The sequence below is a fragment of the Gorilla gorilla genome, chromosome 4, assembly GCF_029281585.2.
Source record: "Gorilla gorilla gorilla isolate KB3781 chromosome 4, NHGRI_mGorGor1-v2.1_pri, whole genome shotgun sequence".
Classification (NCBI taxonomy): Eukaryota; Metazoa; Chordata; class Mammalia; order Primates; family Hominidae; genus Gorilla; species Gorilla gorilla.
The window spans coordinates 97212442-97225275 of record NC_073228.2 but is presented as its reverse complement, the minus strand read 5'-3'; positions in this window follow the sequence as shown (position 1 = coordinate 97225275).

Below are 12834 nucleotides of genomic sequence, written 5' to 3'. Positions count from 1 at the left end.
GCACACTTGGACACAGGAAGGGGAACATCACGTACTGGTGCCTGTCGTGGGGTGGGCGAGAGGGGAGGGATAGCATTAGGAGATACACCTAATGTAAATGACGAGTTAATGGGTGCAGCACACCAACATGGCACATGTATACATATGTAACAAACCTGCACGCTGTGCACATGTACCCTAGAACTTAAAGTATAATAAATAAATAAATAAATAACTTCATGAACGCAAAAAAAAAAAGAATTAGTAGAAATTCCTAAATTTGCAAAAATTATTAGCACAGTTAAGAGATTTTCCTGGGTGCCTTCAGAAGCCTAGGAACAGGAGTAGATAAAAATGAATAGAAGGGCTCATTCCTGATGTGGAATTTTCAGGATGGTTACAGCAGAAGAGTAAGGGAAGACGATGGAGAAGAAACTGGTCTGAAGAGATATTATCTGTGTTATTTCATTAAAGCAGCAGCAATTTCTCAATAAAAAAGATTTGTTAGACATTGAGTCTAATTTACAGATGAACAAAGTTTGAAATAGCAGGTTTTCAAAAGTGGCAAAAGCCTGTAATACTCTCTGATTCCAGGAATGTTCTTTTCCATTGTACATCGCCTTATGGGAGTGAGTGAATTGGAGGTTTTGGTAATATTGTCATTAAAATTATTACATTAACAGTGAGATTAATGCAGGTAGTTGGAGTTGGAACCTAAGTAGGCGGGGATTGACGTGTTGGGGAATATATTAAACGTGAAGAGTAGGTTTTGAGGCAACACAGTAGCAGGAACCCATTATAACACTATCCATACATTATAACACTGTGAATAGAGCAGGAGACCCCACTCTCTGAGTGAATTATTTTGTAAGTGGAGACAAGGTCCAGGATGTGGCCACGACATTGTTACAATGAAATGAAGATGAAAGGCTAGAGAAGCTCCCAATGGAGGAGAATTACAAGTACTGAAGAGATAGATCATCTACTTAGTGTGGAAGTGACACAAGATGATGCCTGGAGATTAGGAAAAGAGTGCAAACCAGGGGCAAGAATCATCAATGACTGTGGAGACAGATAGAAAAGGGGTGTGTGATAAACAAGAAGCCACTAGAGAGCAGAAATATACTCCTGCTTTGTCTGGCCTGACCCTCCCATACACCATGAGCTGGCTGGCCCATCAAGGTCAGTAATCATCACTTTTAGATTTTCCTATAAAATCCCAGTCACCTTCCACGTCACTTCTTTCTAACATGCACTTTCTCTGAGCTTATTTCAAGTCTACATTAAAACTCTTGGCTCTATGAGTCTAACCACATCCATAACTGACACTGGACTTGGCTTTTCTCATATTCAAACTTCAGCCTTTTTTTTTTCCTAATGAACTCTTATTCATGAGGCTGTCTTTTGTGTCCTCCTTGTTTCTTGGGTTAGAAATCCCAGCCATAACTTTTACCCTAAACCACATCCCTGTGTCTTAGAGAGTGGCATATCTGGAAGGCAGGGGCTTCAAAGAACAGCTGGCCTTTCAGTGAAGTGGCAAAACAATATTGGGCTGATTCAGAACAAAGAGTGCCATCTACTGAAAGGCCACTTAGCTGTTTAGTAATTTATTCAGCTGTATGAGTTATCATAAAATAGTCTCACAATAGCATTGTGAAAAACATGAGATGGGAGAAAAGGACATGAAATGTTGTAGCCAGGTAATCCTAAAATGTGGTGGTTAAAGGCGGAAGTCAATGTCCACCCTTACCCACTGAAAAAAGGGTCTCTGAGATTGTTTTCCTTCCTATGGGATTCTGTGGGAAGTTTCCAATAGACAGTCACCTAGAATAGGGAAATGGCTTTTTATTACTAAAGATGAATATTTAATAATAATCGTTTGGAGAAATAAAATAGTTCAAAATGACAAAGTAGACCAAAGTAAACTAGGATAAAACAGAAACAAATTATTATATGGAGGCAAGGAATCCTATTCCTGTATGGCAAGACGATGGTACCTGAATTCATAATGTACAGTGGTCCAAGCAGATTGGTTAGAGAGCAACAACCACATGCATTTTGCAGGGAATGTCTCTCACCCTGTTGCCACTTTTTTCAGTGCTCCATATGCTAGATTGCAACTACAGATTTAGCCCTTTTGCCCAAAGGCATCTGAACCTGTGAAAAGCCTAGCTGGGGCACTTTCTATTGTTCATTGACAACTTGTCAATTTACTTCCAGGCAAAATAATTCATAAACATGATAAGTAAGGCAGATAAAACAAGAATTCTTTCACACTTTGCAACTTTACTGCAAAAATGGCTTATTTTCCATAAATGTGTGAAATCTCCCCTCTGAATTGTGACTGTGCATTGAACTTTAAAACTGTTTAGAAACAGCACAAGCATTTCACAATTCCTGTCTGTAATAAGATGAATGTTAAATATTAAACATGCATTAAAAGTGATAAAATAAAAGATTTTCAAAGGTTCACTAGCATCACCATATTTCTCTTTGATTCTCAGAGTTAATAAAAGTTAAGTTTAACAATGGTCTCTAAGAGACAAATGTTTAAACACTATCTTCTAAATTTGACATTTCATATATTTATATTAGCTATTATCAAAACCCTTATGTCAGTTAAAAAAAGATAAACTATATTATTATTAAATTCAAAAGCAGTATGTGATATGTTAGCATATGTTCATACTGTAATGAAGTGGCTTTTGTTTCTGATACTTATAATCATTCCATTTCTAATGTACTGTTTAAATATTGAAAGCTAATTGTGAATTCTTTTAGGTAAAATATTTTAAGTAGATAATTATTTTGAAATATATTATTCTCTAAGGCAAAGTGGTCTATTTATGTGTAGTTATTTATAAAGTCGTACTCTTTAATGAAGCCATGTTCCCTGGATTCAATTCCCTGGTAATGGATTTGATTTTAAGCTTCTTGCTTACTGTGATGCCATCCCACAGTTACACTGGGCAGCCTCCTGATTTTTCCCAGGTGAACCTCCATAACACCAAACATCCTAATTTTGGACAGACTGAAAATGAAGGGAAAAACGAATGAGATGGGATCCAAACATACAAGACCAGGTTCAGCTTCCTGGGTTTGTTCTTCTTTTGTGACCTTTGCCCCTTAGACACAGCCTAGATTCCCGACATTTCCAGATAGAGGGTTTGAAGGTCCTATTAGCCTTTTCCCCCTATTTCCCCACATTTTCTTGACTTACTGTAGAATATTTATAAACAGGAACACATATGCATCTGTTACATAACAAATGGCTTTTGGGAAATAAGTGACAGAACACGAGAAAAGAAATTTCAAAGACTGCAAAAAAAGGGGAGTACAACAAATCTGTGATAAACAAGGGTGCCTCAAAATAGGACACGTTTTGCAGGAGGCAGCGTCGAATAGTAGAAAGAGCCCAGAACTGGGGGGCCAGGGACCTGGGTTCCAATTACGTCACTGGTATTGAAGTTCTGATTCTCGAAGAGTCCATGCAGTTCGGACCTCGGTTTGGATCAGTTTTCCCCTCTTGGGAGAAAGAGGACAGTGCTGGCTGGGCTCCAGATCCCCTACTGATTTTTTTTTTCCTTTTGAACACAGGGATTTCCTGTAAGATTTTAAATGAAGAAAGTCTTCTACTGCTGTATAAAGAAAAAAAAAAAAGAAGAAGAAAGGTATTTACTGCCAGATCTAAAATTATATTATTATGTGAATAATGTATTTAGATGATCTAACTTAATTCACAAAATGTTTTTCCAAACAAAATCATGTAGATTACAGATGACTCTTGTGTTTGCTTTAAAACAGGTGATGAATATTATGAAAAACTCCATCACCTGATTTTTGTGTGAACGTAGAGAATATACATACCTGTACCAATGAACCTTCATTTTAAATGCTACTTTTTCAACCTGAATTTTTCCAGCGTTCTTATCCTATAAGCTGGGGACTGCAGCAGCTTATATGATATTAGAGATTAATAAATCTCTAATTTATTAATCTGTTAGTTTTGTTTTAAAAAATACTAGCTTTTTTTAAAAACCTAACAGATTAATAAAATAGAGAATGTATTTTTTACATGCTGTGTGATGTTCCAATTTCCACATCTGAGTATCTTGGCTTCATCATACCCAATTCATCATCCTGGCCATTGGCTATATAGAAGCAGGCCTCTTCCTCCCTACCCCAACCCCATTTTATCTAACTGTTACTTCCCACCCTCAATTCGTGGACTGTTTTTCTCCCCTCAGCATGAATAATCATGTAATTTTCCCATGAAACTAAATCTAGTTTATGTGCCCAATTCTCTAATTGTCAAGGTCATTTAAAATTTTGTTATTATTATTTTTAAATATGTTCACCGTGTAACTTAATCTGGCATCCTTGGCAAATTAATAAGCACACTATACATATTGTTACTAAAATTGTTGAAGATTGTCACTTGAAAAACCTTGCAAAGAGAAAGAGCAGTAACCTAGGAGTAAATTGTTCAGGATTGTTGGAGAAATAGAGTATTTGTTGTAGAAATTCACCCCAAGCAGATATTGTAAGAAGTTAGAAGAAAAGCAGTGAGTTAAAATTAAGAAAGGCAAATAATAGGGCTCTATAAGAGTCAGGAGTATAAGAACGAGAACAAAAAAAAAAAAAGAGGAAAAATAAAGATATAAACCAAATGTGTATTTTGGCGCTATCAAGATACAGAACTTGTATTGAATATGCAAGTTTAGAATGTATTTGTTTAATTTAAAGCACTTTGTTTCATTTAAATACACAGCAAAGAGACTGCTTAGCGCTGGACGTCAATTAATATTCTTCCAAAGGACTGGCAGGAAGCCATGGTGGACGTCTAGTCAGAGACAGTGTGTCACACTACTGTTGACTGTAAAATTAATTACCATTTCTAAACAAGAACTCTGTGATGCATATTCTTCCAGGCAAACTACACTGCCCTCCTAGCATTAAAGGTTATAAATAATTATCTTTTCTTAAACGCTCTTTAGAGGAATTACAAGCAAAAACATTAACAGTCTCAAAAATAATGATAAAAAGAACACCCATCTATGGTGGGACAAGTCGACATTGTGAAGACAGGATTGAATATTAAGAAGTGTCACCTACCTAAAGTAAGTGTTAGACATTCGCATGATGGCATCAGCTGCTGATCTAATGCATCTGGAGCTGCCCTGTCACTAAGGCATTGCTAACCAAGGCAGAGAAACAGACAAAGCTGCTTCATCATTAATGTCAGTAAAAGGATCTGGAGGAAAAATAGAGAGTCTCTGGAGACCTTGTCTGGACTTTTTGGAGCCTGGACAACAGTCCTTTCCAACAACAGTCTTTTCCAACCCAATAGCAGCTGCAACAAAAGAAAAAAGGAGGGCATTGACTTGAGTTGTCGTTAAGTTCAAAGAGGGAAGAATAGTAGCCTGTGATGAACCTTTATAGTCAGAGTTATTAATAGGGAGTTCTTTTTTATAGCTTTTGAAAATATCACATTTATGAAGAGTGCTAAATTATCCGGGGTTATTGTTTGGCATGTGTTGACTGGTCAGTTTTAAGCTGATAAAATTAAAATCTTTTCTATCTCTGAAGAGGCTAGAAGAGTACAAAATTCCTTTCTCAGGGTTGTAGCATATAGATTTAAAATAGCACTATCAATCTAGGGAAGTACACTTCTGGCTCTTAGTTGGGTACAGATTGGTTCAAGGATCATATTCAATGAGAAGTTATTAATGTTTCAGAGGCAACTAAAAGGACACATAAAATGATGTTCTGCAGGGGTCTGTCTAGGATGGTAATATTTAACATTTTATCAGTGACTTGGATGATAAAATATGGAACATGCTCATAAAGTTTCACAGAGGACTCTAAGTTGGGAGACGTAACAACAACCTTGGAAGATTGACTTATAATTCAAGATGACCTTGAGAAGTCAGCAGAGGAGTCATTCATGATCAGGTTTACATCCACTGTGTAGCTTAATGAGTGAGGTTTGAACAATTGGCAAAATGATAAAAGAGGGACATGGGTAGACAAATATGAAATGCACTAAATACGAGTAACCTGGTAAATACAAGTTGTACCGGAAAGAAGCATGCATGATACTGGAGGGTGCGAATAGCGTAATATACAGGATTATGGCATAGTTTGATGCAGTATGATTTAAATTAAGAACGATATAACAGACTGGGGACTACTCAATAAAGGCAAAAATGAAAGAACAATAAGAGGAAAAGTGAAATGACTTACGGTGGATGGGTACACGGAAGTGAGGCCAAAGTCACTTAGGTGGGGAAAAATGAGATGGAATGAATGTGTATCAGCCCTTGGGGTGGGGGTAAAGTTGTTACTGATGTTAAACAGGGCTTGCATGGGACTCTTCCAAGCTATTCAGCTGCTATTGTTTTTCTTTGTACTACAGGCCTGGGCTGGTCCAGAGCTGACCTAGGCATGAAAATTCCTCCCCGCCTACCATTCCCAGCCTCTTTGGAGTGAATGAAGGCTCTGTCCAAGGGCTCATTCTGTCATGAGCTAGTCATGGGTAAAGGGTTCCAAGGACTTTCCTACCTAGTGTCAGATCGGAGCCTGGGAGTGGCTGGGAGTGGAGGCGTTGCTCAACTGATCTTTGGTGGAGGTGCTTTTGGCCTCATGGAAGGTGTAAGTCTCACTGTCATTTAAGGAACATGATATTAGCTTTTCTACTATCTTTAATAAAACTAACTATAATTTAAAAATCTGTTTACAATGCATTGCCAATAACACTTGCTGTGTCCAGAGGACCCAGACTTATCGTTTTTTTCAGGTATAGTTCATGATTCTTCCTTTCCAATTGCTTTTATTTATTTTATCATTCTTCTAGTTTCCTTTTGTTCAAAAAGTATGCATATAGTTCATACCACTTATAGCTCACTGATTTACATGTGACTTTAGTATTGAACCCCCACCTGTAGTTGTTCAAATGATTTAATAATATAATTGTTGGCTGCTGTCAGGGAGGATGTCTGCTGGGTCAATGCAGAAAGTAACATTGCAGGCATGACTGAGGCTCATTGTGAGATTTTTGGTGGGGGGGACATTTAACTTAAATATTCTGTTTTTACCAAAAGATTGGTTTGCACAGATTATTCTTACTGATACTGGAGAAAAGTATGTAAAGAAAGAAATAGTGAGAGCCTGTGCCTAGATAACAGACAACAGGTATGCCTCCAAGAGTGCGTTGGAAGCAGGTAGATATCTTCAAGAGTCCAGTAGTGGGTTAAGAACAGTAGTAGAAGAGCCATAAAAACCAAATGTTGAAGACTCTTCAAAGTATGAATTTATAACAATCACAAAAAGACATGGGATTTTAATTACTGCCTTTTAATTACCAATAAACAAAAATAATTCATTTTGAATATACTTTTATACCAGTGATTCTCAACATTGGCTACACATTGGAATTGGCTCAGCTACTTTTCAGAATATTGCTGCTGTGTCCTAGAAATCAGAGATTCTGACATAAAGGGTCTGAAGTAGTGCCTGGGAATTGGGATTTTAGAAGCTCCCCAGGTGATTCTATTGTATAGCGAAGGTTATAAACCACTGAGCTATATATACCATGTCTTATGCCATGTGGCCGCAACCTGTAACAACAAATTACTGGCAGCAACATTTTTACACTTCTTACAGTGCTCCTGTCCTGACTCTCTAGCTGTCTTCCTCTTCACGTTTGACACTCTTAGAGTTGTTTCTGCATTTGCTGCCCCAGTCTCACCCAGGTATAACAGTAGGTTTTGCTTTCCCTGATTTTCACCTTACACATTTCCTCTCATTTTACTTGGCTTTTAAAATTGTAAAATTGGCCTGCATGGCTTGCACCCTTGCTTGGCTAGCCCCAGAGGTTGAGCCCAGTGGGTAGTAATATTCCAATACAGGACAGCATGGAACAACTTGAAATGTGAAACCACTCAGGTTATCTATGTGGTCATATTTAAAATGAGTGAAATGGAAGAGGATCATGAAATGAGAAGAATCTCAGGGTAAAACAACAATGAAGATGCAACCCTTAATTGTACATGGCTGAGATTTTTGCTTCCTAAATTAATACCAAAGCAATACTTTATACTATTTGTGTTTTTATAAACATATATAACTATGATTACATAAACCCTAAAGCCAAGTATTTGTGTTAATTTTGTCATATTTTCTTGGTTATTCATAGCCAGTATTTTGAAATTATTTAAAAATCAAGTCCCAGGGTAAATATATTTTCATATTTCATTATTATTATGGACCAGGTAGACTCATATGATAACTTCTTTCAAAATTTTGGATCACAAAGTTGCAGAACAAGATGAAGAATCCAATACAAAATGGTGTCTCATCGAGGCCTGTTCCGTCTGGTTCTACCATATGGCATAATCGCAATTCTTTTAATATTTTAAAAATTAAAGTTAATAACAGGTTCATCGCACCACTAAGATGACAATTTCTTTGGTTCAGATATCAAGTCTGCAACTACTTTGATATCATTAACAGTGCTCCATTCACTCTGGACACAATAGCTGTCCAATAAAATCTTATGGTTTGAAAGTGCCTTAACTCTTGGGTTTCTCCTAAATTATTTATATTCTCCTCTCTCATCCTTTTTCAATCTCTTCTCCTTCCATGCTACTGTCATCTATTTGTTTGTTTGTTTTTATTCTTTCTGCTTCAAAGGGAGAAGGGTGACTGATGTCCCTAAAATTTCAAATAGTAACCTCCTGAGACAGAGGTCCAGGTTCTTATCTTCTTCAATAAACTTTGTTGAGTTCCTCAAAATTATCTCCTTATGATCAGTGTTCTAAGTTTCTGGCTGCCTGCTTATGTTGCCCCAATTCATCATTAGAGAAGATGTATTATGTAGTAGATAAGATCAGTCATTTTCTCCAGCACAAAACCTGGAACCCTTTCAACTATTAATACAGCTGAGTGGATGTTATTTTACTTTAATTAAACTATTTTAATCTTTCTATGCTATATGGGTTTATACTCACAAATTTCAGTAATTCCTAAGAATATGTAATAGCTACAATAGACGTTAACATCAGTGTCAGGGTTACTATCTGTGAACAACACCTGAAAAGAATTTGGTTTCTTCAAAGGATTGACCTCAACAGAGTCTGATATTTAAATATGAACAATATCTTATGTTATCTATTTAGTTAGTCCAGAGTGAAGGCAGGCAAATTTCTTTTAGGATCTTTTCTGATATTTCTGTGACCTCTCCCTTTTTTGTGGTTTAGTTTTTCTTTTCTTCATTCAATAAACCACTATCCTCTGTTGACCCACATTTTCAACCTGGAAGGCAGGCATCTATTTTTATTAAGAAGTTCAGTTTGGAACTTTATTATTGTCCTGCGTACTGTGCATCTTAAAGGAGGTACCTAAGAGAAGGCTTTCATAACTCAAAACAAGGGAACTCTTATAGAAGGAATGTGAGATAATGGGTTAAGTCCTTGTGCCTAGGAACCACTGCTCAAATAATATTGTCATTTTGCCCCTAGAGAAGGCAGAACCAGCCCGGCAGAGACTTGCTTGGGCTTCCTCTGGTTTGGAGAACACCTAGGCTGAGTGACAGCCACCTAGGTGTAGAATTATTATATTGCTTCTGGTTTCCACTGAAGCTTTGAAACTCCCTGGGGATGTTTTACACCTATTAATAAAAAGATAGGACAAAATTGAATAATGGTGTCTGTTTCCATAAAAAGGAAATAAGACTCAACGGACCTTGCTCCCAAAGTGCTTTCATAAATAACAAGAAATTAATGCCCGCCACTAATTTTCTAGTCTTTTTTTTTAAGACTAGAATCATATTTTCCAGTTAATAGTGACCTATTTTTGAGCAAGTTTCTCATCTTGTTCCAAACCTTTAGGGAGATAATTACTACACAATGTGTTCCCTATTTTTAGCAAACAGAGGAACCTGTCCATTGTGATCTTGAGCTTGCTGCATTGCATACATTTTATGTCTTATTTCTCCCCACTCCTTACACTTCCTCCTCAGCTGTGGCCGATTAGGTACCACATAGATGATGGCAATTTTATTCCTGGTTGTGTCAATAGTTTTACTTTATGTCTGGATTTCTACTGGAAGGTTCATCTGCAACCAGTGCTTTTACAAAAGTACACCCATTGGTCGTAATGAGTTTAGGGTGCACATAGAGGCTGATAATGAATTTGAAAGAATTATAGAAGAAGCACCCTAAATTTAACATGGCCCAAATGTCTAGACCTGCAATGCCATTTTTGTATATAAAAATTAGCCTATTATCCTTAATTTAATAAGCAGAGAGTCTGTTTTATTGCATTTAACTTACACCTCTGAAAGCAAACTCATTTTTACTGTTCTAGCTTATGAATGATGAGCTTATTCTTTTAGGAGTGAGTGTAGGTGGAAAATAGACAGGGATTTTTTTATAACATGAGTAGATAAAATACCTACTTCCTAGGGTGCATATTAGATCATAATGTAAATGCACAGATGATGGTAAATTGAGATGGTAGCAGTTTCTAATAATGTAATTAAATCGGAACCCCCCAAATTTAAAAGGTTATGGGACTCGAAATAACAATGGCTATGAAATAAAAGTATTATGTATTAGTTATCTGTTACTGTGTAATAATACTACTACAAACTCTAAAATTAACATGTTTATTATCTCACAGTTGCCATGGATTTTAGCAGTCTGGGAACAGTTTAGCTGAGTTCTGTGCTTCAGGGTTTCACAAAGCTGCAATCAAGGTGTTGGCTGGGGCTGCAGTTTCATCTGAGACTCGCCCAGGGAAGGATCTGCTTTCAAGCTCACATGAATGTTGGCAGCATTCAATGCTTTGCAGGCTGCCAAACTGAGGGTCTCAGTTTCTTGTTGCTTGTTGGCGGAGGGCCACTCTGTGACCTCTCTCCATATGGCAACTCCCAACATGGCAACTTGCTTTGTCAAAGCCAAAAAGGGAGAGAAAATCTTTTCTCAAAATAGACATTACAATCTATGTAATATAATTGTGCACACACACACATGCACACACACACAATCATGTACATCCCAATAAAAAGCAAAATCAGAATGAACTTAGCAGCAAGGTAAATGAGATAACATATGTAAATTACTGCACATAGAAAGTGCTCAATAATTGTACTTAATGAAATAAAATCTTGTAATAGATGCATTTTTAATTATCACTTGGTGTATATTTGGCTTTACAGAACAAATGGATGAAGAATGGATTAAGTCAGTGGACTACAGATTTTCCTGACCCTAAGAACTTCCCTAGGTGCTTGTTAAACTACACATTTTTAGGTCCTACCCTTGGATATAATGATCAAGTAGGTCTAATTGGAGTTGATGATTCTTATAATCAAACAACTTTATGAAAAATTGATTTGTGTTAGAAATTGTTAAACAAAGTAAACAGGTGAAATACTTAGAGTGTAAATAACCACAACTGTACATGATTATTATGGACGATGGATTGAGGATATAATTGGAAGTCCTAAACAGATATGTATGGCAGAATGTGAGGTGAATGGTGTATAACTGTGCTACTTATTGGTTCATAAGAAGCTGAAGGGGAGAATGGCAGGGATTGGTGGTCTCCTAAATGAAAATTAGAATGATTCAGTTATAAGAAAAATCAGTTGAGGACAAAAGATTTAACAGAAGAAAGAAAGGGAAGCAAAATTGAAGGTTTTATATGTATAAAAATCAATTCTGATAACTATATTCTTAACAAAGGAAACGAAACATTGAGATTGTTTGAGATTAGACATGAGGAAAGAGGGTCTGAGAATATTGGCTCATGTGACAAGAAGGGAAAATCTAGGGGGTAGAAATGAACCAGTGTGTCCCAAATGGGGGCCTCCAATTTTGAACATCAGGAGTATTCTAACTAAAGAGGAAACTGAGGGTGCACTGAACTTAGATGGGTGTAAAGAACATGACTCAATTCTGGCAAAGATGTGAGATTTTAACCCACTTAGAATGTCAAGAAATGTTTTTATTACAATAGTTTTATAATATGTTTTGAAATAGGGAGTGCGATGCCTATAATTTTGTTCTTTTTGCTCAAGATTTCTTTGAATAGTCAGGGTCATCTCTGGTTTCATACAAATTTTAGGAATTTTTTTCTATTTCTGTGAAAAATGACATTGAAATTTTGATAGGAATTGTATCCAACTTGTAGATTGCTTTGGGTAGTATGGACATTTTAACAATGTTAATTCTTCCAATTTGTGAACATGAAATATCTTTTCATTTATTTGTATCTTCTTCAATTTCCTTTATAGTGTTTTATGGTTTTTAGTATATAGATAGATCTCTCACTTCCTTGGTTAACTTTAATCCTAAGTATTTTATTTTTGATGTTATTGTAAATAGGATTGTTTTCTTATTTTTATTGTTTGGATAGTTCATTGTTAGTATGTAGTAATGTTACTGATTTTTATATGTTGATTTTTTAACCTGTAACTTTACCGAGTTTGTTTCTCAGTTTAATATTTTTTTTGGTGGAATTTTTAGGGTTTCCTATATATAAGATTATGTTATCAGCAAGCAGAGACAGGCACGTTAATGGAATAAAAACAGACACATCAACCAAAGGAACAGGTTAGAAATCCCAGAAATAAACTCAAGTACTTACAATCAATTGATTTTTGACAAAGTTTCCATGAATACACAATGAGAAAAGGATAGACTTGTCAATAGATGATGCTGAGAAAGCAGGATATCTACTTGCAGAAGAATAAAATTGGACCCATATCTCATATGATATACCAAAATAAACTCAAAATGGATGAAAGACTTAAACATTAAGACCTGAAACTATAAAACTACTAGAATA